A 27,137-nucleotide genomic window follows, 5' to 3' on the forward strand; every position below is an offset into this window, starting at 1 on the left:
TGCTTAGATTTTAAGCACGGATCTGTCGTGTGTATGCCCCCCAGCGATAGCGATGCGCGGCCGCGCACATCGCTATCACCGGTGCTGGATTGAGCCTGCATGCAGGCTCAATCTAGCGGGTTGCTCACTTCACCGCTGCGTGAAGTGAGCGGCCCCCCTGTGGAGATGTGTCCGGTACTCCGGGACACATCCCATCAGCAGCACGCAGGGGATCTGTGTCCCCTGCGGGAGTGTGTGTGTGGCAGCGCTGGGGCAGCTTGTCTGCCCCCAGCAGGGGCGGAACTGTGGGAGGCAGTGGAGTCGGCTGCCGCCGGGCTCCTGACCACAAGGGGGCGCATCTCCTCCACTGTCTCCCGCAGCCTGAGAACTGCGCTGCTATTGTGGACGGAGGAGCAGTCACTGACACGGAAGCTGCCTCCTGTAGGGAGAGATGGCACTGGCTGCAGCTAGGGGGAGCTCCAGAGCACAGCTCCTCTTCTAGCCAGCCGAGGGAAGCTCTCTGCTCCGTCAGCCTGATGATGAAAGCCAAAGGTAGACACTGTGTGGGGGGTAGGGGAGAGGTGTATTTGGGGGGAAGCACTGTGTTTTGTGTGTGCTTGTTTTTAAGTGAGGTGTGTGTGTGTGTTTTTAATGAAAGTTGTGCATTCAAGTAAAAGGCATGTGTGTGAGTGATGTGTGTGTGTGTGTAAGTGAGAGACATGTGTATGTAAGTGAGAGGCATGTATGTGTGTGTAAGTGGGAGGCATGTGTATGTAAGAGAGACTTGTGTGTGTAAGTGAAAGAGACGTGTGTGTGTGTGTGTTTAAGTGAATGAGGCGTTTGTGTTTTTTTTATATATATATCTAGTGTTCACGCTAGGTGTCTGCACCTTTTTTTAGACAGATGAATCCCACCCTGCCCGTTTTTGTGCGCCCTACCAACCCGCCGTTTTCTGCCTGCCGTACCCCGCCACGCCGCCAGACCCAGCCGTGCGCCGCCGGACCCGGTAAGCACATGAGAGTCCCCCTGGGCTAAATTAACCTTGTAAGTATTTTGCAGCTGTAAACTTCAATCTCAGTGCTCTCTACCTGGTGCAGTGTGCCTCAGTGCTCTCTACCTGGTGCAGTGTGCCTCAGTGCTCTCTACCTGGTGCAGTGTGTCTCAGTGCTCTCTACCTGGTGCAGTGTGCCTCAGTGCTCTCTACCTGGTGCAGTGTGCCTCAGTGCTCTCTACCTGGTGCAGTGTGCCTCAGTGCTCTCTACCTGGTGCAGTGTGCCTCAGTGCTCTCTACCTGGTGCAGTGTGCCTCAGTGCTCTCTACCTGGTGCAGTGTGCCTCAGTGCTCTCTACCTGGTGCAGTGTGCCTCAGTGCTCTCTACCTGGTGCAGTGTGCCTCAGTGCTCTCTACCTGGCGCAATGTGTATAACGTGCTCTATCTGTCGCAGTGTATAGGAGGTTCTATCTGGTGCAATGTGTATTAGGTGCACTACCGTGTGGTGTAATGTGAATTGCCACTATTATGAAACAACGCCGCTAGATTTTTGGAGCGCGCCTTCGGCGCGGACAGTCCATGTTTTGGCCCATAGGTATGGGAGCACCAAGCATTATAGTATGTACCTAAGTTTGCCCATCCCTCCCCGTGATCAGCACCCTGCCGTAAAAAAAATCCTACAGTGAACACTAATTATATCGGCACACCACTGCGCCAAAGCATCTCCATCGAGACCTGCTGGCGGGTGAGGGAGCACTGTAGGTGTACTATAATGGTATGCTGGTGTCTGTTTTATTGTAATAACTGACTTGGTGTGCATCCACTTTGTATGTGTATCTATATTACTACTGGGAAAGGTACCTGAGCACGCTGCTACTGTTCACCCTTAGTCCCGGATAGCTACATATGGTATGTGTGTGTATGTGTATATGTAGGGGGGCACCAACATTTATCATGCCTCCGGGCGACTGGGACGAACTTACGCCACTGGCCCCCAGCGCTTGTCTGTGGGCAGGAGCGGCGGGTGTCTGGTGCAGGGATTACCCTTGTCCCTGCACCGGACCAGAGGCTGCGGAGGACTTTGAATGTTGGCGCCCTCCGGGAGCCAATCGCGGCTCCCGGAGCGGCAGCCAATCAGAGAGGGACGCGGCGAGCCAATCGGCGCTCGCCGCGTCATAGGCCCCGCCCCCGGCGTCTGACGTCAGACGCCGGGCGGGAGCCTGAAGAAAAGACCGCGCGCGGGGGCGCAAAGGCAGAAGAGGACGCCGGGCGGGAAGAGCAGAGAGAAGACGCCGGGCCGCGCCGAAGAGCGGTGAAGAGGTCCTGAGACCGCGGAAGAGGCCAGGAGACGCCAGGCCCCTTGAAGAAGATGTCCAGCGGCGGCTGGATGCGGAGAAGAGACGGAGGCGCCGCTGGCCAGGACGGGCCAGCGGCAGAAGAGGGTGCCGGAGACCCCTGGATCAGGTGAGGCCTCAGTGAGGCTACCCTCACCCCCTCCCTTTTACTCCCTCGACCACCAGGGACGGGCATTAGGCCCGGGGGCACAATTCAGGCACTAGGCCTGTTACGCAGATAGGAGGTTTGGGGGCCATTATTTGATTAGGTGGTTTGGGCATTAGGCCCAAGCCACCCTCTCCCTGTGGAACCAGTCAGGCGGGCACTAGGCCCGGGGGCATATCAGGCAATAGGCCTGTGGGGCATTAGAGAGCATTAGGCCCTAGGGTATTTTGGCCAGCTAGGGATATCTAAAGGTGACGCTGGGTACTAGGCCCAGGTCACCCCGCGTGTGACAGGTTAGCCGGGCGCTAGGCCCGTGGGTGAAATCAGGCCTCCGGCCTGTGTGCAGCTAGGGGGCGCTAGGCCCAGTGAATAAGACCCCCGAGGTGAGTACAGGTGGCACTGGGCGCTAGGCCCAGGCCACCCTGAGGTATTTAGGTAGGCAGGCCTGGGGCCCACATAAGGGAAGGTACAGGAGGTGGGTAGGCCATGCGGCGCCCACCCCCTTTCCAGCGGGAGGGATTTAAAGGGACAGCACCGTGTGATCTTGTAATCCGATATTGTGATGTATGTTGTTACCGTGCAGGGCAAAGTGTATGCGTTGTTTAAGTTGTGCATAGTTGTGTTGCACCACCCACACGAGCTAGTTTGAGGGCTCTGTTTATGTAGCTAGTGTAGCGGACGCACACTACGGTAGTTCTTGGCCCTGCACGGCTGTTTCTCTTTGCCTCCTTACAGGGACCTGTAAGTGGAGAAGATCGGAGTGCAAGACTTGTGACGGTGAGTAGCATCCGTGTACGTTTGTCCCTTGTCTGTCCCCGAGCGCCGGAGTCGGGATTGCTCACGGACGTGAGAATCCTTTTCATCACACTACGTGCGAGAGCGCGAGTGTGTGAAAGCTGGGTGGCTGAGGCTTTGTGCCAGTGATGACCTTTCACCCAACCGGTGAAGGTCGCGGTCACCCCTGGGGTATCCCCTTTTCCAGTGGAAGAAGGGTTGATACCCCTTTAAGGTAAACTATTCTCTCCTCAGCTCGGTCGTCGGTCAGCTCCGAGAGGGAATCGCCGTGTCTGGATACGATTGAAGATTGCCAGGTCCGTTGAAGGTTCCGGTACCTGAAGGTGAGAGAGAGCGGCGCCTGGTGAGTACCGACTTTACACCTGCACGGCAGCAGGCACCACCACACCGCAGCCGCACCTCTCACACCCCGTCCATCCGTCCTCTCGCTCAGCACATCGCGCTGTGCTGAGCGGGGGGAAAGATGTGTGCTGAGCGGTCTGTGTTAAGATCGCTCAGCACACATCTCTCCTGTCAGTACCCCCCTTAACTCAGGGTGAGTGTCCAAGACCAAAACCTGTCCTCCAGGCAACAGAGAGCTCACTTCAAGCACTGGGCAGCCGGACAGCTCCTTAGTCTCTGGCTGCACCTACATCCGTAGGTGGAAGGGGTGCAGCCGGTATAACTGGAACCTGGAGGCTGAGGCGGGGTCTGGTGATCCTGGGAGGAAGTGATGTGGAGGCCGTGGCAACAGCAGACAGTCGGACACAGCGCGGCTGCAGACATAATGAGCCGCAGCTACCGAGCTCCATAAAGGGTTGAACAGCAGCAGCTTTGTTCATGGGGTCTGCGATCTCTCCCCCCCAGGCCACCCCGGAGGACAGAGGCGCTGCAGGGAGCCCACACCCACCCTGGAACACAGCTCATTTAAATAATCCCACCCACTTTAAGATGGCCAACCTATCGCGTGGTTGGCGCGTCAGCCATACACATAGCACGATGCACCGATAGATCTGCAGATATATTGGGCATCGTCTGTGCAACACAGCCGACGTGATTCTGTATGTCTGCGAGCGACGTCAAACACAGACAAATCGTTTATACACACCCTCCGATCATTAATCGATATATCGGCAGTTCAATGCACCCAGTATAACTGTAATTATCTAGCATTCATCTATTTATCAACTTCTCCACTTTATCTCTCCACAAGGCTTGATACATCTACCCTTCTATATTTTAATTCCACCATGTTTATAAGCTATTAGCATTAGAGATGAGTATCCAACATGCTAAAGTGTATGTTATAATGAAATTGAGAGAACAAGCCATGACTGGGATTCTTGCACGTCAGTGCTGTTTGTGGCGAGCTTGGATGCATTAACTCTGGGGCTAATTCAACAAGGATCGCAGTTTCCTGGATATCGGGAAACTGTGCAGGCGATTGACAGGCAGAGGCGTTCGGGAGGTGGTGGGTAGCCAGCGTTGCCAGAAAGGGGATGTGTCGTCCCATTTTCCGGGGGTGTAGAGGCCAAGGTCTGCATCTAGAGATGCAGATTTCTTTGCTTCAAAAGCTGGCCTCTGTCGGCCGGTCTGCGTAAGCGTAGGCTGACTCAGCTGGCCATTTGCGGGGAACATTGCGACCATCGGGCACAATGTTGATCCCAGGCTGCGACGCCAGTCTCAAAGCCGGGATTGCACATGCGGAAATAAGGTGTTTAACACCTCCTGCGGTATTTGCATTTTTAGTGATTGCATTTGCAAAGCTGCCTGGATGCTGCTTTTCAAATACAATCAATGCTAATTTAGGGCCTCAGAGCCTAAAGGATCCCTTGAATGACAAAAGGTGGGTACACACTGATAGATATATCTGCCGATCAATTGATCTGCAGATATATCTATGGACGGATCGGGCAGTGTGCTGTGCATACACACTGCCCGATCCATCGGGGACTGACGTCATGAACTGGGTGGGCGTGTACACACGCCCGCCCGGTTCAGCTGTCAATCACCGCCGGCTGCCGCAGCATGTGTGCGGGCGGCTGGTCGGTCGCCCGTACACACACAGCGACGCGCCAACATATTAGTAGATATATTGGCCATCGGCTGTGCTGCGGGGCCGACGCGATGTGTCTGTGAACTACGGAGTTCACAGACATATCGCCCGTACACACTGACCGAACGACCAAAGATATATTGGTCGTTCAATAGAACAGCCGATATATCGGCCAGTGTGTACGGGCCTAAAGAGTCAGCTCCAGAAAAGGATCATATTTGCTGTCAGACAAGAGAGCAAAAAATTTAGCAAAAATAATATACTCTATAATAACACAACAGTGGCCATACACTATAATGTGAAATTAATATTTACAGAGAATGTTTGACAATGCCCTTGTGTCTCCAGCAGATGGCAGTATCATTCTAGGCAGACTGACACAGAAATACTTTCATTTTATTTGTTGCCATAATAAAATGCATTGCTCATTATTTAGATTTAAACTATATAGACGTTCAGAAATAAATGGCGTCACTCCAGGTCTTGTAAAACATCAAGTTGTGTATTAAAAAGATAAACACAGTGCCAACGTTTCGGGCCCGTAGCCCCTTTGTCACACCTTGACAAAGGGGCTACGGGCCCCGAAACGTTGGCACTGTGTTTATCTTTTTAATACACAACTTGATGTTTTACAAGACCTGGAGTTACGCCATTTATTTCTGAACGTCTGCATACATCGATATGGAGGGCACCCAGGCAAGGTGAAGTTTTAGGACCAGGAGTGCCGGGCATTTTTGCTACTATATATATATATATATATATATATAAATATATATATATATTTATATATATATAAACAAACAAACAGTAATGTGGCTTAATGTCTGTTGTCATTGTTTTATTGTTGTAAGGCATTATAATCAGATCTCTGAAGAACAGTGTCATCATTTTTTGCTGGCTTCGCATTCTGTAACACGATTGTAAAACCTATATTGGCTGTTAAAAGTTCACTTTAAAAAAAACCAACAAACTCATAACATTTTTTATGTGTAATCTACATTTTTTTTCTGAAAAAAAAATAAGACTCATAAACCAACTATGTCACTTTTTGTTGTTAGGCAATTAAAATTGTGAAACTTCATTTGACCAGATTTTATGTCATCATAAAACCAACCAGCGAGTTACATTATACGGAATACACAGAACCCGTCAAAACCAAGAATTCGAATCATTCAGGAGTGTTATGACTCATGATCGTTTAATAAGCTAACTGCGCAATTATGTGTTATATGCATTAATTTAGATTTACAAAGCCAAATATTTCACAAGCAATTACTCCCTTTATTAAGGCATGGTTCATACTTAACCTAATATTCATTGAAGAATTGATAGTTAATTAAAGAGTATAAAACTGGTTGTCCTTATAACCCAATTTCTGCAATTTATTAGCATAATTAGTCAGCAATCATTCCAAATAAAATTTACCTGATGGGTTCTTTCTATTATATACATGCTAGCGTCTCTCCGCGGCTTCACTTGTGGATGTTTTCCCAAAAAAACTAAAAATTGTCTCCATAGTTTATAACAGTCCCGAGAAGTATATTTCTCTCCAGAAATTTTGATTTAATTATATATAGTCATTTTGGACCTGAGGATCCTGCACAATGCATGTACCCATAGGCAAACGCGGTGGGGGGGGGGGGGGTTCTGGTTGCCTGGAAACCCCCCTCCACTTGGCAAGTGGCTCAAATTATAACAATAGCAATGGTATATAACAGTGGCGTCACAACGTGGGTGCGGGAGGTGCGGCCCGCACCCGGGTGTCACCCGCTGAGGGGTGACACCAAAATGCCGGCTCCTGCTCAGTGACAGGAGCCGGGTGCTGCACTGTAACAATACGTGCAGCACCTGGCTCCTGTCCCTGTGTAGGAGCCGGCACTGCATTCGCGAGAGACTTGCCGCAGCTTCACCCGCCGGCAGCGCCGCAAACTCACCGGACACAGGTGAGAGACTCGGGAGCCCCAGGCTGCAGGCTTAGGAGGGGGGAAGCGGTGGGATGGGTGGGGAAGGGATAGAGGCACTTCCCGGGGGGGGCAGCCAACATCTTCTTAACCCCCTGGAGTACCGAAAACGGGGGGGGGGGGGGCGCCCGCGAGGCCACGCCCCCTTATGCTAGGCCACGCCCTCGTTTCGCGACCTCCCGCACCGGGTGTCACCAGGGGCAGTGACGGCTCTGGTATATAATATGAAGGTAGCTGCCAGGAAAAAGAGACAGGAGCCTTTCCATGAGGTGGGAGAATGTGTGCTTAGAAAGTGCACTTCTGTCTACTACTATTATGTTTGTTTGTTTATTTAGTATGGCATGCTTAACCTTTTCCTGACCACTTATCTTATTTATATTGTTTAAATATGTTTGATACAGCCTATACTATAGACAATCTATAGCGTTAAATATTAATACTGTATTCCACACAGTATCAAATGTATAAAAAAAGTACCAATGTTCAGGGTCATTACTAGGTTCTTCTACCGCTCCCCCAGACTCCTGCACTTGCTCCGCAGAGTGGGAGATTATGGATTGCATTTGGAAACCCCTCTCTAGAAATCCTGCGTTTGCCACTGGTACCGAGTGTCAAGTGACTGTTTTTTCCTTTATTGTTCCTCTGCCTGATGTCACATCGAGATCATACAGACCTCAGTCTCTTTTTAGGTCACTGAGCTATACAATAGTGAAAACGCCATACAAATTAATTCAGTCGTTTTTGAGTGATGCCGCAACAAACAGACAAACAGTCAAACAAAAATGACAAATGTATTATATATATATAATTTATATATATATATATATATATAGATACAGATGGAGCCTTCTTTATCTAACCCTGTCTAGTCGCAGGCGTGCACTCCCGGCCGTGACTAGGCCATCCGGCCTAGAATACTATGTTATATATTCAGATTTATTTTTGGTATTTACATTTTCACAAAGCATAACAAATGATTTTTTTTCCTTTTACATTGTATGTGATAGAGATTTTTTGTGTGTATGTGTATATACTGTATATGTGTATACAAATATGCATATACATACTAGGGCGGTCATTCCGAGTTGTTAGCTCACTAGCTGCTATTAGCAGCATTGCACACGCTAGGCCGCCGCCCTCTGAGAGTGTATCTTAGCTTAGCAGAATAGCGAACGAAAGATTAGCAGAATTGCTACTAAGTATTTTCTTGCAGTTTCTGAGCAGCTCCAGACCTACTCACAGATTGCGATCAGCTCAGTCCGTTTAGTTCCTGGATTGACGTCACAAACACGCCCTGCGTTCGGCTAGCCACTCCCCCATTTCTCCAGACACTCCCGCGTTTTTCCCTGACACGCCTGCGTTTTTTAGCACACTCCCGGAAATCCCTCAGTTAACCCCCAGAAACGCCCCTTTCCTGTCAATCATTCACCGATCAGCAGAGCGACTGAAAAGCGCTGCAAGAACACCAGCACATCTACTAAGTTTTGTGTTAAATAACATAGCGCATGCGCTCTGCGTACCATGCACATGCACATTTAGCAACAAATAGCAGCATAGCGTTAATCGGCAACGAGCGAACAACTCGGAATGACCATCTATACACAGATGGAGCCTCGCACATCTTGACGTCTCTGCTGCGCCTAGGTGCACCAAGGCTCATTAGCATAAGCCTTTTATCTATTGTTCTCAGCTGCAATACAATACAGAGAGAACAATACAGCAGGGGATTAAGGTGGTCATTCCGAGTTAGTTTTGTGCAGTTTCAGAGTAGCTTCAAACCTACTCAGCGCTTGCGATCACTTCAGACCATTCAGTTCCTGATTTGAAGTCACAAACACGCCCTGCATTCGCCCAGCCACGCCTGCGTTTTTCCTGGCACGCCTGCGTTTTTCGAACACTCCCTGAAAACGGTCAGTTGACACCCAGAAACGCCCCCTTCCTGTCAATCACTCTGCGGCTACCAGTGCGACTGAAAAGCATCGCTAGACCCTGTGTAAAACTACATCGTTCGTTGTTAAAGTACGCCGCGTGTGCGCATTGCGCAGCATACGCATGTGCAGAAGTGCCGTTTTTTTGCATCATTGTTGCACAGCGAACGAATGCAGCTAGCGAACAACTCGGAATGACCCCCTAAGTATTTATTTTTTAATTTTTTTCAGAAAGAAAAAATATATGGAGCACTCTCATTTAGGCCAGTATTCAATTACACAGTTTTTCACAATTTTATTCCCGATGTTTCTCCGATATTGTTTTTCAAGCAATTGCTAGTGGCCGCAGTGCGGCTCGTGGAAGATGCAGGTCCCAGCCGTTGCCATGCGACTAGGACACTGCACCTCTTCCAGCCGCCGCACCTTCTGGGTCCCATCTTGCACCTAGCAACGCTACTGCGTTGGTGCCTGGGAGCTGACGGGTGCTTGGCCCAAGGGACACTGGAGGCAGACGGCATTCCCCGTTGCTGGGCAACCAGTGAGCGCTGTGTGTGGACATGCAGCAGGGCAGCTACACAGTGTTTATTCATCAAGAACCCTCAGTTTTGATTGGTGCAGTCTCCAGTTATATCCCTTTCCTGTGCACTCCTACACTCCTACAACGCTGGTTATAGTTCATCCTTCTGGTGTGAAACTGCCGGTCCTGTGTACTTCTGAATCTCTGCAAAATCCAGCCCTGTCCAGAGCTTTGTCTGCCTCAGCATCAGGTTCAGTGTGGGTTTTCCCACAAAGTATACTTATCTTTTTCGTGTTCATTATTCTTTGTCTTTCTAATTGTTATGTTACCCCTTATTATTTGTTTGCATTTCACTAACAACAGTACCATGTATGACCATATTGTCTTTCTCATTAACCACTGCCTTTTTTTCCTACTAGTCCTTCTTCGTTGCACCTCTTTAATCATAATCATTGTTGTAGCACGCTTAGTCTGTCCCCATACCGTTTGCTAGTGTTTTAGTTCTTTTCTTTCTGTCCTTGTGTTTTCTACCAACAGGTAGCTCTGGTCATCGCGAGGGTAAGCTCGTACTGTCACCAGTAGTGTAAGTCCTGGCGGCATTCTAGTACCAGTAGGCGTGTCTGGCCTTATGGGAAGGACGGCTGTCATAGGCTAGAAGACCTGCTGGCATACTCTACAAGTCTTAATGCCAGGTGTCCGGGGTTACTGTCCAGAAAGATTGCCAATCTTGCCATCCTTCCAACTCGTCATCCTCAGCCTACCTAGAACTCCACATCAGTCGGCCCAGGTATTCTCCCTGAACCATGTCAGCTATTCAATTAGGCCACCAGGGGCAAAAAAAAATTAAATTCTCCAAAAAACAAATAAAATGCAAAAATATGGACACAGCAAGTGGGAGATTGTGATCAGGCAAAATCAATTAGAAAATCATAAAAATGTAATTATTCAGTTTTGAAATCTTACACCAAACATCCATTAAATAAGCAAGGAATACAAATAAGGTTCTGCAGCGATTTAATGAAAGTCCACATATATTGTACAGTAGCAGATAACAATTATGAAACAATACGTTTATTCCTTTTTGGATTATAAAAAAAAATTTTTGTATACAATTTGTGTCTCTATACAGAAAAACTTTTGAAAACAAATGTACAAAACCAAGTAATATTACAATTATTGTAAACTTAATAGTAAAAAAGGTTAATTATCGCTGTTAAATTATCATATATTATTTTCCAGTAAGAAATAGTAATTATTTTATCCAGAAGATGAACCTTTAAAAAAAAAAAAATATCTTTCCTTTTTGACAAGTGTGTCTGTCTCATTCATGTGTATTTTTCTTTATTAGATTTCATAAATTGAAATAAGTTTAGTTGTGGGTGATCTTACACCCCTTTATTTTCCTATACGGATGATGCAGCAGCTGACAAAATATTGAATATAATATTTACAGAAAATGAAATTCAGAGAAAAATAGCAAGTTGGATTTATGAAAGCAATTAGAAGCTCAATATTAACAAAAGGGAACATGGATTTACACGCACAATATTCATCTATCCTTTGGGGACGAAAGATTATATAGAGAGAATTAAAAATATGGAAATCCCTATCCTGTGAGCGTATTTTCATTTAAGATTTAGTCTAGGTGCTTTAGCAAATAAAAACAACAGAAATATATTGATATATTGAATAAAGAACCTAGACAATAAAAATAGAGATTTAAATTACCAAGAAGAATGACATGGAAAGAGATCACTTAAGGAGATTTATAGGAGGCACCATCAAACCTATAGCTCACAATCTAACACTAGAGTCCGCCAGAGCCGGATTATAGGTGGGGCAGATGGGGAGGTCACCCAGGGGCCCCCACACATTGAGGACCTCCACACCTCGGCAAACTTTGCACTGGCCTGGCCCGTCTGCACCCTACCTGGCCGGCTCCTGGCAGCAGTGCAGTCAGTGAATAATTAATTATCTTTTGAGACAGATACAGCTTTATCTCCATCTCTACAGTGAGTGGGTGAGACCGACTAACAGAGCCCCGCTCCTTTGTGGACATAGTGCCGTGATTCACAGGTGTATTGGGAATGGGGCGGGACCTAATGCAGTGAAGTCCCTGACCCCATCAGAGACCTGATGCTGTAGCCTGTAACAGGTAGTGTCTCTCCCACTCGCTCCCCCTCCCTCCCTCTCTCTCCCCTCTCTTTCCTGATACACTCTCTTGTTCATATCTCTCTCTCTCTCTCTCTCTCTCCCTGACATCCTCTCTCTCTCTCCTGCTCACTCCCCCTCCCTCTCTACCCTTTCTCCCTCCCTGACAACCCCTATGTCTCTCTTTCTCTCTTTGTCTCTCCCTTTCTCTCATTGACATGCTCTCTCTCTCTCTCTCTCTCTCTGCCTGAAACCCTCTGTCTCTCTCCTGCTCGCTCACATTCCCACTTTTCCTGACACCCTGTCTCTTTCCTTCTTTCTCTCCAACTCTGTCCTTCCATGACACTCTCTCTCCCCTTCTCTTTCTTCCTGACACCCTCTCTCTCTCTCTCCTGATTGCTCCTCTCTCACTGTCTCTCTCCCCTCTTTCCACACCCCTCTCTCTCTACCTGACACCATCTCTCTCTCACTCCGATACCTTCTCTCTTTTCCTGACCCCCCCCCTTTCTCAATGACACCCTCTCTCTCACTCTTTCTCACTCCTTTCTCTCTCTCTCTCTGACAATCTCTCTCTCTGTCACTTTCTCATTGATACCCTTTCTCTCTCTCTCTCTCTCTCTCTCTCTCTCTCTCTCTCTCTCTCTCTATCTCTCTCTATCAATTGCTCTGACCTCTCTCTTTTTCTCTTGCCCTTACACCCTCTTTGTCTCTCTCTCTCTCAATCCCTTCAATCTCTCTCCTGCTCCCCTAATGGGCATAGTACATAGTGACGGCCCATAGAGCCCCCAATCTGCATTGCCCTGGGGCCCCCAGTAGCCTTAATCTGGCCCTGAAGTCAGCCAAAAAAGTATGTACCCATTTGTTACAAAAGATGCTAACAATACTCCTATCCGTTTTCCTATCATTTCCTGCCTGATCTTCCTCACTTTTGATTGCTCACCCATTGCACTGCTCTGCAAATCCCTACATTTGCTTTCCATGTCCCCTGGAACACAATTCTAATAACTGTCTGTCCTCATCTCAAAACTTATCTCAAACTACACTCCCTCTCACGGATCTACCTATGATGACCTGTGCTCTTGTGTCTAGTCAGCACCTCTAACTCCAGACTTCGCCTGTGCTCCTTAGCACCTACTCTACATTATTCCTGACTACTGTACACAGCCTTCAAATCTTTAAATGCTCTCGGAAACCACTTCATGTAATAGAGCTTACCCTACTCTCACCTGTATTGCCCGCAGTGGTGCAATCTCTCCGCAGTCTCTCCTTCAGCCATAATTATATGAGCTGTGCCCTCATCCCACTAGATTCGTTCTCTCTCTAGACCAATCCCTTTCTACTCACACACCTTGTAGTTCCCGACACGGAACCCGGTGGTGCCATAAAGATCAATGTCAATAATAATTATTATTATAATAACATAGCACATTTCAATAGTGATCTAGACATATCAGCAGCAGCAACAGAAAACTAAAGGGCATGGATCAAACCTTCTAAAGAGGACAATTCTATAATTGATACCCAGGAGCTGATTGTTGCTTTGGGCAACTTACCCACCTGTACTATTTAGAATCTTTGATACATCTCAATGTCCATGCCCTCTATTCATCGGATTTACTATTTTGGGATATGCCGTCACAGGCTGTATTTGAAAAATGACAGGTAGGAGCTGATTGGTTGGTATTTTATCACCGTGCAATTTATTACACTCCAAGGCTTGATAAATCTGGGCCTCTCAATGTTCTGAAGATGAACCTAAAATGAATTCTGACCTTTAATAAACAGTCAGTAATAGATACCATGGGGAAGATAACATGCAGTAGCCTGTGAGATCTAGACATCAGAAAGAGCCAGACCTGCTATTGCCTTTTAAATTATTGCCGCTTTAACTAATCAAGGAGACTCGCCAGAATCTCGCTGATCCCCTGTGACTTGTATAATTACTAAGTGACCGCTGTGCAATGCAAGAATCATTCTCAGAACCACTAGGGAAATATGATGCAGGTCGATGCCTACTTATTCAATAACAAACCTATCAGGTGCCCACTATAAAAAAAACCTTGTTATACAGTATACTGTATGCCACAGATATCCAGGGGCAAACGCAGGATTTTCAGGAGGGGGGGGGGGGGGGTGTCTGTATGTATGTATATATATATATATATATATATATATATCAATAAATTGCACCATTCTCATTCAACTTTAAGGGGGTCATTCCGAGTTGATCGCTAGCTGCATTTGTTGATGATGAGGCAAAAAAATGGCACCTCTGCGCATGCGTATGCGGCGCAATGAGCACGCGCGACGTACTATTACAACCGCCGATGTAGTTTCACACACAGTCTAGCGAAGCTTTTCAGTCGCACTGCAGACCGCAGAGTGATTGACAGGAAGTGGGTGTTTCTGGGTGTCAACTGACCGTTTTCAGGGAGTGTTTGTAAAAACGCAGGCGTGCCAGGAAAAATGCAGGTGTGGCTGGGCGAACGCAGGGCGGCTGTGTGACGTCAAAACAGGAACTGAATAGTCTGAAGTGATCGCAAGTGCTGAGTAGGTTTTGAGCTACTCTAAAACTGCACAAAAAAACTTTGTAGCCGCTCTGCGATCCTTTCGTTCGCACTTCTGCTAAGATAAAATACACTCCCAGTGGGCGGTGGCATAGCGTTTGCACGGCTGCTAAAAACTGCTAGCGAGCGATCAACTCGGAATGACCACCTAAGACCGGACGAGTGCCGCCTCTCCTTTCATTTAAGGATACTGGTATAGCATATATATATATATATATATATATATATATATATATATTGTGACAAGAACACTGGGATAGTGTTTGAGGGCAGGTATGTTTGTCCTAGTTTCTTGTCTTACATGTTTTAGAAAATGGAAACTTCTAGGAAAAATGCTTTTGTTTTGTCAGAACCTTTTCAGTTTGCTGTAAAAGCTGGGTAAAGGCTCTGAGAGAGAGATAAGGCGAGTTCTAGACATTGGGCCCAGTTCGGGTCTTTGGCCTCACAAAGGGCTAATCAGGGTTTCAGCTGTGTAAGAGTGTTATAGGGCTGCTAGCCTGATTAGTATGGGAGACTGCCTGGGAAGACTGGAGGGATCTGTGTGAGAGAAACACGCTTCCTGATACAAGTGAGCTATACAGTGTTTACTGGAGAACTCTGTGTTTTTGTTTAGTGATAGTTAGGAACATCTTGTGTTTAGTTAGTGCCGGACAGGCAAGGTATTTTCTTTTGGTGTTTGTTTTTATTTTCTGTTTCAATAAAACTGGCCGGGGCCAGTTGTACCAGACACTGGACTTGTGTTGTTCCTCAGCTGCTGCGTGCTGCCATATTCCCCAGGAAGAGGCGCCTTGCACCCCTACAGTGTTACAACTTGGTGGAGAATGCGAGCATGCCGTTCTGCGCATAAGTGAAAGCAGCAGCTTTGTGAGGCCTGCAGAAAACGGTGGTTTATGCAGATACAGCCCAGTGGGAAGTTACTGAGACTCACCCCTGAGGGTTTGATATATGTCCTGGGTGAAAGCAGCTACAAAGCCGCCTGAAAAATCTGTCGACATGGAGGATCTGCTTAAAGCCTTGCTGCAAGCTACAGCGGCTCAGCAGGAGGCCAACAGACAGCAGCAGGTGGCAATGGAGGAAAATAGGAGACAGCAGCAGGTGGCTATTGACGAACTTTACAGGCAACAGCGTCAGGATAGAGAGGCCTTAGCAGAAGTGGTGCAGAGCCTTGCAGCCCGGATTGGAGATGTGGCCGTCAGTGCTCCGACCAGCTCTAGTTCTATACGGGCCAGTCACTTTCTGCAGAAAATGACAGAGGCTGATGATGTGGAGGCCTACCTGACCACGTTTGAAAGGACTGCCGAGCGTGAGAACTGGCCGAAAGCGCAGTGGGCCAGTCTGCTGGCACCTTTTTTGTCAGGCGAGCCCCAAAAAGCGTACTTTGATTTAAGCCCTGCTGAGGCTCGGGACTATGATAAACTAAAGACTGAGATCCTGACCCGCCTGGGAGTCACGCTGTCAGTACGAGCACAATGGGTGCACCGTTGGGTGTACGCCATGGAGAAGCCTCCGCGCTCCCAGATGCACGACCTTATTCAGCTAACAAAAAAATGGCTACAGCCAGAGACATTAACTGGTCCTCAGATGGTTGAAAGAGTCGTCATGGACCGCTACTTGAGATCTTTGCCCATGGTCCTGCGCAAGTGGGTGAGCCATGGAAACCCGGGTACTGCTGACCAATTAGTGGACATGGTAGAGCGGTATTTGGCAGCAGAGGAACTACTGATGACCACCCAGCAACCCATAGATCCTCGACAGCGCCCTTCAGTAAAGACTGGTAAGACTGTTCCGTGGGAAAACGTTGCTGGGCGGTTAAGAGAACGCAAGGCTGGAGAGACTGTAAACACTGGCCCTGGAGACAGGCCAATGGGGCTAGAACGGTCTATGTTGCCCAAACGGGTTGATAATCGTGTGGTTAAATGTTTTAGATGTGGTATGCCAGGTCATGTTATTGCCAATTGCCCAGTCATGCAAGAACCCATGCAATGTGATGCTGCCTTTGAATGTCGCAGAATGTCTTTCTTTGCTAAGTTAGCCTGTACTGTGGTACCTTCACCTGAGCTGGAAAAACAAATGTGTGATGTGTTCTTAGAGGGTAACCGGGTAGAGGCCTTGCTGGATTCAGGAAGTTTAGTTACCCTCGTGAAAGCTGGGTTAGTGAACCCCTTAAAGGTCCAGCAAATACCTATTGGGGTAACTTGCATACATGGGGATACTAGAGATGAGCGGGTTCGGTTTCTCTGAATCCGAACCCGCCAGAACTTCATGTTTTTTTTCACGGGTCCGAGCGACTCGGATCTTCCCGCCTTGCTCGGTTAACCCGAGCGCGCCCGAACGTCATCATGACGCTGTCGGATTCTCGCGAGGCTCGGATTCTATCGCGAGACTCGGATTCTATATAAGGAGCCGCGCGTCGCCGCCATTTTCACACGTGCATTGAGATTGATAGGGAGAGGACGTGGCTGGCGTCCTCTCCATTTAGATTATAAGAGACTGAGAGAGATTTACTGGAGCTGACTAGGAGGAGTACTGTTACTGTAGAAGTGTAGAGACTGAGTGGAGAGAGTTTACTAGTGAGGACAGTGCAGTTTACTTTATAATCCGTTCTCTGCCTGAAAAAAGCGATACACAGCACACAGTGACTCAGTCACATACCATATCTGTGTGCACTGCTCAGGCTCAGGCCAGTGTGCTGCATCATCTATTATCTATATATAATATTATATATATCTGTCTGACTGCTCAGCTCACACAGCTTATAATTGTGGGGGAGACTGGGGAGCACTACTGCAGTGCCAGTTATAGGTTATAGCAGGAGCCAGGAGTACATAATATATTATATAGTGAGTGACCACCAGACACACAGTGCAGTTTATTTAATATATCCGTTCTCTGCCTGAAAAAAGCGATACACACAGTGACTCAGTCAGTCACATACCATATCTGTGTGCACTGCTCAGGCTCAGGCCAGTGTGCTGCATCATCTATATATATTATATATCTGTCTGACTGCTCAGCTCACACAGCTTATAATTGTGGGGGAGACTGGGGAGCACTACTGCAGTGCCAGTTATAGGTTATAGCAGGAGCCAGGAGTACATAATATTATATTAAAATTAAACAGTGCACACTTTTGCTGCAGGAGTGCCACTGCCAGTGTGACTAGTGACCAGTGACCTGACCACCAGTATATATAATATTAGTAGTATACTATCTCTTTATCAACCAGTCTATATTAGCAGCAGACACAGTACAGTGCGGTAGTTCACGGCTGTGGCTACCTCTGTGTCGGCACTCGGCAGCCCGTCCATAATTGTATATACCACCTAACCGTGGTTTTTTTTTCTTTCTTTATAGTCATACTAGTTACGAGTATACTATCTCTTTATCAACCAGTCTATATTAGCAGCAGACACAGTACAGTGCGGTAGTTCACGGCTGTGGCTACCTCTGTGTCGGCACTCGGCAGCCCGTCCATAATTGTATATACCACCTAACCGTGGTTTTTTTTTCTTTCTTAATACATACATACTAGTTACGAGTATACTATCTCTTTATCAACCAGTCTATATTAGCAGCAGACACAGTACAGTGCGGTAGTTCACGGCTGTGGCTACCTCTGTGTCGGCACTCGGCAGCCCGTCCATAATTGTATATACCACCTAACCGTGGTTTTTTTTTCTTTCTTTATACATACATACTAGTTACGAGTATACTATCTCTTTATCAACCAGTCTATATATTAGCAGCAGACACAGTACAGTGCGGTAGTTCACGGCTGTGGCTACCTCTGTGTCGGCACTCGGCAGCCCGTCCATAATTGTATATACCACCTAACCGTGGTTTTTTTTTCTTTCTTTATACATACATACTAGTTACGAGTATACTATCTCTTTATCAACCAGTCTATATTAGCAGCAGACACAGTACAGTGCGGTAGTTCACGGCTGTGGCTACCTCTGTGTCGGCACTCGGCAGCCCGTCCATAATTGTATATACCACCTAACCGTGGTTTTTTTTTCTTTCTTTATACATACATACTAGTTACGAGTATACTATCTCTTTATCAACCAGTCTATATATTAGCAGCAGACACAGTACAGTGCGGTAGTTCACGGCTGTGGCTACCTCTGTGTCGGCACTCGGCAGCCCGTCCATAATTGTATATACCACCTAACCGTGGTTTTTTTTTTCTTTCTTTATACATACATACTAGTTACGAGTATACTATCTCTTTATCAACCAGTCTATATATTAGCAGCAGACACAGTACAGTGCGGTAGTTCACGGCTGTGGCTACCTCTGTGTCGGCACTCGGCAGCCCGTCCATAATTGTATATACCACCTAACCGTGGTTTTTTTTTCTTTCTTTATACATACATACTAGTTACGAGTATACTATCTCTTTATCAACCAGTCTATATTAGCAGCAGACACAGTACAGTGCGGTAGTTCACGGCTGTGGCTACCTCTGTGTCGGCACTCGGCAGCCCGTCCATAATTGTATATACCACCTAACCGTGGTTTTTTTTTCTTTCTTTATACATACATACTAGTTACGAGTATACTATCTCTTTATCAACCAGTCTATATATTAGCAGCAGACACAGTACAGTGCGGTAGTTCACGGCTGTGGCTACCTCTGTGTCGGCACTCGGCAGCCCGTCCATAATTGTATACTAGTATCCAATCCATCCATCTCCATTGTTTACCTGAGGTGCCTTTTAGTTGTGCCTATTAAAATATGGAGAACAAAAATGTTGAGGTTCCAAAATTAGGGAAAGATCAAGATCCACTTCCACCTCGTGCTGAAGCTGCTGCCACTAGTCATGGCCGAGACGATGAAATGCCAGCAACGTCGTCTGCCAAGGCCGATGCCCAATGTCATAGTACAGAGCATGTCAAATCCAAAACACCAAATATCAGTAAAAAAAGGACTCCAAAACCTAAAATAAAATTGTCGGAGGAGAAGCGTAAACTTGCCAATATGCCATTTACCACACGGAGTGGCAAGGAACGGCTGAGGCCCTGGCCTATGTTCATGGCTAGTGGTTCAGCTTCACATGAGGATGGAAGCACTCAGCCTCTCGCTAGAAAAATGAAAAGACTCAAGCTGGCAAAAGCAGCACAGCAAAGAACTGTGCATTCTTCGAAATCCCAAATCCACAAGGAGAGTCCAATTGTGTCGGTTGCGATGCCTGACCTTCCCAACACTGGACGTGAAGAGCATGCGCCTTCCACCATTTGCACGCCCCCTGCAAGTGCTGGAAGGAGCACCCGCAGTCCAGTTCCTGATAGTCAGATTGAAGATGTCAGTGTTGAAGTACACCAGGATGAGGAGGATATGGGTGTTGCTGGCGCTGGGGAGGAAATTGACCAGGAGGATTCTGATGGTGAGGTGGTTTGTTTAAGTCAGGCACCCGGGGAGACACCTGTTGTCCGTGGGAGGAATATGGCCGTTGACATGCCAGGTGAAAATACCAAAAAAATCAGCTCTTCGGTGTGGAGGTATTTCACCAGAAATGCGGACAACAGGTGTCAAGCCGTGTGTTCCCTTTGTCAAGCTGTAATAAGTAGGGGTAAGGACGTTAACCACCTCGGAACATCCTCCCTTATACGTCACCTGCAGCGCATTCATAATAAGTCAGTGACAAGTTCAAAAACTTTGGGTGACAGCGGAAGCAGTCCACTGACCAGTAAATCCCTTCCTCTTGTAACCAAGCTCACGCAAACCACCCCACCAACTCCCTCAGTGTCAATTTCCTCCTTCCCCAGGAATGCCAATAGTCCTGCAGGCCATGTCACTGGCAATTCTGACGAGTCCTCTCCTGCCTGGGATTCCTCCGATGCATCCTTGCGTGTAACGCCTACTGCTGCTGGCGCTGCTGTTGTTGCCGCTGGGAGTCGATGGTCATCCCAGAGGGGAAGTCGTAAGCCCACTTGTACAACTTCCAGTAAGCAATTGACTGTTCAACAGTCCTTTGCGAGGAAGATGAAATATCACAGCAGTCATCCTACTGCAAAGCGGATAACTGAGGCCTTGACAACTATGTTGGTGTTAGACGTGCGTCCGGTATCCGCCGTTAGTTCACAGGGAACTAGACAATTTATTGAGGCAGTGTGCCCCCGTTACCAAATACCATCTAGGTTCCACTTCTCTAGGCAGGCGATACCGAGAATGTACACGGACGTCAGAAAAAGACTCACCAGTGTCCTAAAAAATGCAGTTGTACCCAATGTCCACTTAACCACGGACATGTGGACAAGTGGAGCAGGGCAGGGTCAGGACTATATGACTGTGACAGCCCACTGGGTAGATGTATGGACTCCCGCCGCAAGAACAGCAGCGGCGGCACCAGTAGCAGCATCTCGCAAACGCCAACTCTTTCCTAGGCAGGCTACGCTTTGTATCACCGCTTTCCAGAATACGCACACAGCTGAAAACCTCTTACGGCAACTGAGGAAGATCATCGCGGAATGGCTTACCCCAATTGGACTCTCCTGTGGATTTGTGGCATCGGACAACGCCAGCAATATTGTGTGTGCATTAAATATGGGCAAATTCCAGCACGTCCCATGTTTTGCACATACCTTGAATTTGGTGGTGCAGAATTTTTTAAAAAACGACAGGGGCGTGCAAGAGATGCTGTCGGTGGCCAGAAAAATTGCGGGACACTTTCGGCGTACAGGCACCACGTACAGAAGACTGGAGCACCACCAAAAACTACTGAACCTGCCCTGCCATCATCTGAAGCAAGAAGTGGTAACGAGGTGGAATTCAACCCTCTATATGCTTCAGAGGTTGGAGGAGCAGCAAAAGGCCATTCAAGCCTATACAATTGAGCACGATATAGGAGGTGGAATGCACCTGTCTCAAGTGCAGTGGAGAATGATTTCAACGTTGTGCAAGGTTCTGATGCCCTTTGAACTTGCCACACGTGAAGTCAGTTCAGACACTGCCAGCCTGAGTCAGGTCATTCCCCTCATCAGGCTTTTGCAGAAGAAGCTGGAGGCATTGAAGAAGGAGCTAAAAGGGAGCGATTCCGCTAGGCATGTGGGACTTGTGGATGCAGCCCTTAATTCGCTTAACAAGGATTCACGGGTGGTCAATCTGTTGAAATCAGAGCACTACATTTTGGCCACCGTGCTCGATCCTAGATTTAAAGCCTACCTTGGATCTCTCTTTCCGGCAGACACAAGTCTGCTGGGGTTGAAAGACCTGCTGGTGACAAAATTGTCAAGTCAAGCGGAACGCGACCTGTCAACATCTCCTCCTTCACATTCTCCCGCAACTGGGGGTGCGAGGAAAAGGCTCAGAATTCCGAGCCCACCCGCTGGCGGTGATGCAGGGCAGTCTGGAGCGACTGCTGATGCTGACATCTGGTCCGGACTGAAGGACCTGACAACGATTACGGACATGTCGTCTACTGTCACTGCATATGATTCTCTCAACATTGATAGAATGGTGGAGGATTATATGAGTGACCGCATCCAAGTAGGCACGTCACACAGTCCGTACTTATACTGGCAGGAAAAAGAGGCAATTTGGAGGCCCTTGCACAAACTGGCTTTATTCTACCTAAGTTGCCCTCCCACAAGTGTGTACTCCGAAAGAGTGTTTAGTGCCGCCGCTCACCTTGTCAGCAATCGGCGTACGAGGTTACATCCAGAAAATGTGGAGAAGATGATGTTCATTAAAATGAATTATAATCAATTCCTCCGCGGAGACATTGACCAGCAGCAATTGCCTCCACAAAGTACACAGGGAGCTGAGATGGTGGATTCCAGTGGGGACGAATTGATAATCTGTGAGGAGGGGGATGTACACGGTGATATATCGGAGGGTGAAGATGAGGTGGACATCTTGCCTCTGTAGAGCCAGTTTGTGCAAGGAGAGATTAATTGCTTCTTTTTTGGGGGGGGTCCAAACCAACCCGTCATATCAGTCACAGTCGTGTGGCAGACCCTGTCACTGAAATGATGGGTTGGTTAAAGTGTGCATGTCCTGTTTTGTTTATACAACATAAGGGTGGGTGGGAGGGCCCAAGGACAATTCCATCTTGCACCTCTTTTTTCTTTTCTTTTTCTTTGCATCATGTGCTGATTGGGGAGGGTTTTTTGGAAGGGACATCCTGCGTGACACTGCAGTGCCACTCCTAGATGGGCCCGGTGTTTGTGTCGGCCACTAGGGTCGCTAATCTTACTCACACAGTCAGCTACCTCATTGCGCCTCTTTTTTTCTTTGCGTCATGTGCTGTTTGGGGAGGGTTTTTTGGAAGGGCCATCCTGCGTGACACTGCAGTGCCACTCCTAGATGGGCCCGGTGTTTGTGTCGGCCACTAGGGTCGCTAATCTTACTCACACAGCTACCTCATTGCGCCTCTTTTTTTCTTTGCGTCATGTGCTGTTTGGGGAGGGTTTTTTGGAAGGGACATCCTGCGTGACACTGCAGTGCCACTCCTAGATGGGCCCGGTGTTTGTGTCGGCCACTAGGGTCGCTAATCTTACTCACACAGCTACCTCATTGCGCCTCTTTTTTTCTTTGCGTCATGTGCTGTTTGGGGAGGGTTTTTTGGAAGGGCCATCCTGCGTGACACTGCAGTGCCACTCCTAGATGGGCCCGGTGTTTGTGTCGGCCACTAGGGTCGCTAATCTTACTCACACAGCTACCTCATTGCGCCTCTTTTTTTCTTTGCGTCATGTGCTGTTTGGGGAGGGTTTTTTGGAAGGGACATCCTGCGTGACACTGCAGTGCCACTCCTAGATGGGCCCGGTGTTTGTGTCGGCCACTAGGGTCGCTTATCTTACTCACACAGCGACCTCGGTGCAAATTTTAGGACTAAAAATAATATTGTGAGGTGTGAGGTATTCAGAATAGACTGAAAATGAGTGTAAATTATGGTTTTTGAGGTTAATAATACTTTGGGATCAAAATGACCCCCAAATTCTATGATTTAAGCCGTTTTTTAGTGTTTTTTGAAAAAAACACCCGAATCCAAAACACACCCGAATCCGACAAAAAAAATTCGGTGAGGTTTTGCCAAAACGCGTTCGAACCCAAAACACGGCCGCGGAACCGAACCCAAAACCAAAACACAAAACCCGAAAAATTTCAGGCGCTCATCTCTAGGGGATACCCAATATTATGTCACTGCTGAAGTGAATATAGAAACTTATTGTGGGTCAGCAATGGTTAAAGTAGGACTGGTCCCCACCTTGGTGCATAAAGCCATAATAGGGAGGGATTTTCCTCATTTTTGGAAACTGTGGGAATCACGTTTATCAACAGATGTGAGAAGTGAAGAGCCAGTTGGTAATACCGGTGATTGTATGGATGTACGTGTGTCTTCGGAACTTTCTGACCCTTTGCCTTTTGCCAGTTTGGCTGGGGAAGTGACAGATGGGGAGTCCAGTGAGGACCCTCTTGCTGGGAACAGAGACATAGTGGTTAGAAACGAAAGCGTGCCTGACCTGGAGGTAAAAAAGGATCTGTTTGCATCTGAACAGTTAAAGGATCCTACCTTGATAAAGGCTAGAGAGAATGTTAAGATTGTTAATGGGGAGCCTGTGGTACCAGGTGACAGGGTTACGTATCCCCACATGGCCATCTGTAATGAGCTCTTGTACCACATTGTCAAAAAGGGTGAGGATGTGGTGGAACAGCTGGTAGTACCCCAGCCTTATCGGAGAACGGTACTAGATTTAGCTCATAGTCACGTTACAGCAGGACATTTAGGGGCAGAAAAAACCACTGAAAGAGTTTTACAAAGGTTCTTTTGGCCAGGGGTTTATAAAGAAGTGTCTGAATATTGTTCTTCCTGTCCTGAGTGCCAGTATCATGCCCCTAGACCTCATTTCAGGAGCCCACTAGTTCCCATGCCTATTATAGAGGTCCCGTTTGACAGAATAGCCATGGATCTCGTGGGGCCCTTGTTGAAGTCCGCTCGGGGCCATCAGTATATCCTGGTAATAATGGACTATGCCACTCGATATCCTGAGGCTGTCCCTTTACGCACTATCACAACCAAGGCGATAGCTAGGGAGCTGGTGCAGGTTTCTAGTAGAGTGGGAATACCAAAAGAAATTTTGACTGACCATGGTACTCCATTTATGTCAAGGGTCATGAAAGAATTGTGCAAATTATTTAAGGTCACTCACCTCAGGACGTCCATCTACCATCCCCAAACTGACGGGTTGGTGGAAAGGTTTAATAAAACATTAAAAAGTATGTTAAAAAAGGTTGTTGAGAGAGATGGGAAAAACTGGGATTGTTTGTTGCCCTACTTGTTAATGGCCATCAGAGAAGTTCCTCAGTCCTCTACGGGGTTTTCTCCATTTGATTTGTTGTATGGTAGACACCCCAGAGGGCTGTTGGACATTGCCAAAGAGACGTGGGAAGGACAGCCCACTCCTTATAGGAGCGTTATTGAACATATAACACAAATGCATGATAGGATTGCAGCCGTGGTACCTGTTGTCAGAGAGCACATGGAACAGGCCCAAAGTGCTCAACAGAGGGTCTATAACCGGAGTGCCAAGATACGGGAATTTGTTCCTGGAGATAGAGTTCTTGTTTTGGTACCCACTGTGGAAAGCAAATTCCTAGCTAAATGGCAGGGTCCATTTGAGATTAGGGAAAAAGTGAATGAGGTTAATTACAAAGTATACCAGCCGGGAAAGAGAAAACCAGAGCAGATCTACCATGTTAACTTAATCAAACCCTGGAAAGATAGGTTGTCTCTGTCAGCGGAGCCTTGCCCTTCGGTGTCTTCACCCCGGATGCTTCCCGCAGTGAAGGTTAAAGAATTTCTCATCCAAAATAGGGAGATATTTTCAGAGCTGCCTGGCCGAACGACCATAATAAAACATGACATTGTCACAGAACCAGGGGTCAGGGTTAATTTAAAGCCATATAGGATTCCTGAAGCTCAGCGAGAAGCTATTTCTAAAGAAGTTAAAACCATGTTAGAACTTGGAGTCATAGAGGAGTCTAACAGTGAGTGGTCCAGTCCCATAGTGCTCATCCCGAAGCCCGACAGTAGCATACGCTTCTGTAATGACTTTCGTAAGTTAAATGAGGTGTCCAAGTTTGACGCATACCCCATGCCCCATGTGGATGAGCTTGTAGAAAGGCTGGGAACAGCCAGGTTTCTCACCACGTTGGACCTGACCAAAGGTTACTGGCAAATACCTTTATCTGATAGCGCCAAAGAAAAAAACAGCCTTTTCGGTTCCGGAGGGGCTGTACCAGTATAAGATGTTACCCTTTGGGTTGCATGGGGCTCCAGCAACCTTTCAACGCGCGATGGATAAAATTTTGAGGCCCCATAGAAAATATGCAGCTGCCTATTTGGATGATGTGGTAATTCACAGTACAGACTGGGGGTCCCATTTGGTTAAAGTACAAGCAGTACTGGACTCAATCAGAGAGGCAGGGTTAACTGCTAACCCAAAGAAGTGCTGCCTCGCAATGGAGGAGGTCAAATACTTGGGCTTCACCATAGGCAGAGGTCTGATTAGGCCCCAATTGAATAAAATTGATGCTATTCAAAACTGGCCTCGTCCAGTGAATAAAAAACAGGTAAGGGCTTTTTTGGGAATTACTGGGTACTATAGACGGTTTATTCCCAGTTTTGCGACCACAGCGGTGCCGTTGTCAGACCTTACCAAAGGGAAGCAGTCAAATATGGTGAAATGGAACCCTGATGCAGAAAAAGCGTTCCAAGCGTTAAAAGTGGCTTTGTGTTCACAACCGGTGTTGATAACACCAGATTTTTCAAAAGAATTTGTGGTACAGACAGATGCCTGAGAGGTAGGGATAGGTGCTGTGCTGTCCCAAACCAGAGATGGGGACGAACACCCTATCATTTATTTGAGTAGGAAACTCAATGAGCATGAAAAAAGGTATGCCATTGTGGAAAAGGAGGCTTTGGCCATTAAGTGGGCACTAGATACCTTGAGATATTACCTCTTGGGTAGACAATTCAGACTAGTGACGGATCATGCCCCTTTAAAGTGGATGTATGTAAATAGAGGCAAGAATGCTCGGGTAACTAGATGGTTTCTAGCATTGCAGGATTTTAAGTTTACTGTCGAACATAGACCGGGAACACAATTGGCCAACGCAGATGCATTGTCTCGCATCTTCTGTTTGGGGGCTACAAGTGTTCCGGCCCCTAGGTCGAAACAGGGGAGGGGGATATGTGACAAGAACACTGGGATAGTGTTTGAGGGCAGGTATGTTTGTCCCAGGTTCTTGTCTTACATGTTTTAGAAAATGGAAACTTCTAGGAAAAATGCTTTTGTTTTGTCAGAACCTTTTCAGTTTGCTGTAAAAGCTGGGTAAAGGCTCTGAGAGAGAGATAAGGCGAGTTCTAGACATTGGGCCCAGTTCGGGTCTTTGGCCTCACAGAGGGCTAATCAGGGTTTCAGCTGTGTAAGAGTGTTATAGGGCTGCTAGCCTGATTAGTATGGGAGACTGCCTGGGAAGACTGGAGGGATCTGTGTGAGAGAAACACGCTTCCTGATACAAGTGAGCTATACAGTGTTTACTGGAGAACTCTGTGTTTTTGTTTAGTGATAGTTAGGAACATCTTGTGTTTAGTTAGTGCCGGACAGGCAAGGTATTTTCTTTTGGTGTTTGTTTTTATTTTCTGTTTCAATAAAACTGGCCGGGGCCAGTTGTACCAGACACTGGACTTGTGTTGTTCCTCAGCT

General features: G+C 47.4%; 1 long non-coding RNA gene across 2 annotated transcripts in view; it reads left to right on the top strand.

The window, feature by feature from the left end:
• The first annotated feature begins 487 nt into the window (after positions 1-487).
• Positions 488-27,137, top strand: part of LOC134957423 (uncharacterized) — a 68,026-nt gene continuing 41,376 nt past the window's right edge. Inside the window, exons 1-2 of one of the 2 annotated variants that reach the window (XR_010186593.1) lie at positions 488-531; positions 879-1,023. This is a non-coding gene — a long non-coding RNA (uncharacterized LOC134957423). The remainder of the gene's footprint in view (positions 532-878; positions 1,024-27,137) is intronic. The other variant, XR_010186592.1, reaches the window with a different exon arrangement.

The sequence above is a fragment of the Pseudophryne corroboree genome, chromosome 9 (genome assembly GCF_028390025.1).
Source record: "Pseudophryne corroboree isolate aPseCor3 chromosome 9, aPseCor3.hap2, whole genome shotgun sequence".
NCBI classification, from domain to species: Eukaryota; Metazoa; Chordata; class Amphibia; order Anura; family Myobatrachidae; genus Pseudophryne; species Pseudophryne corroboree.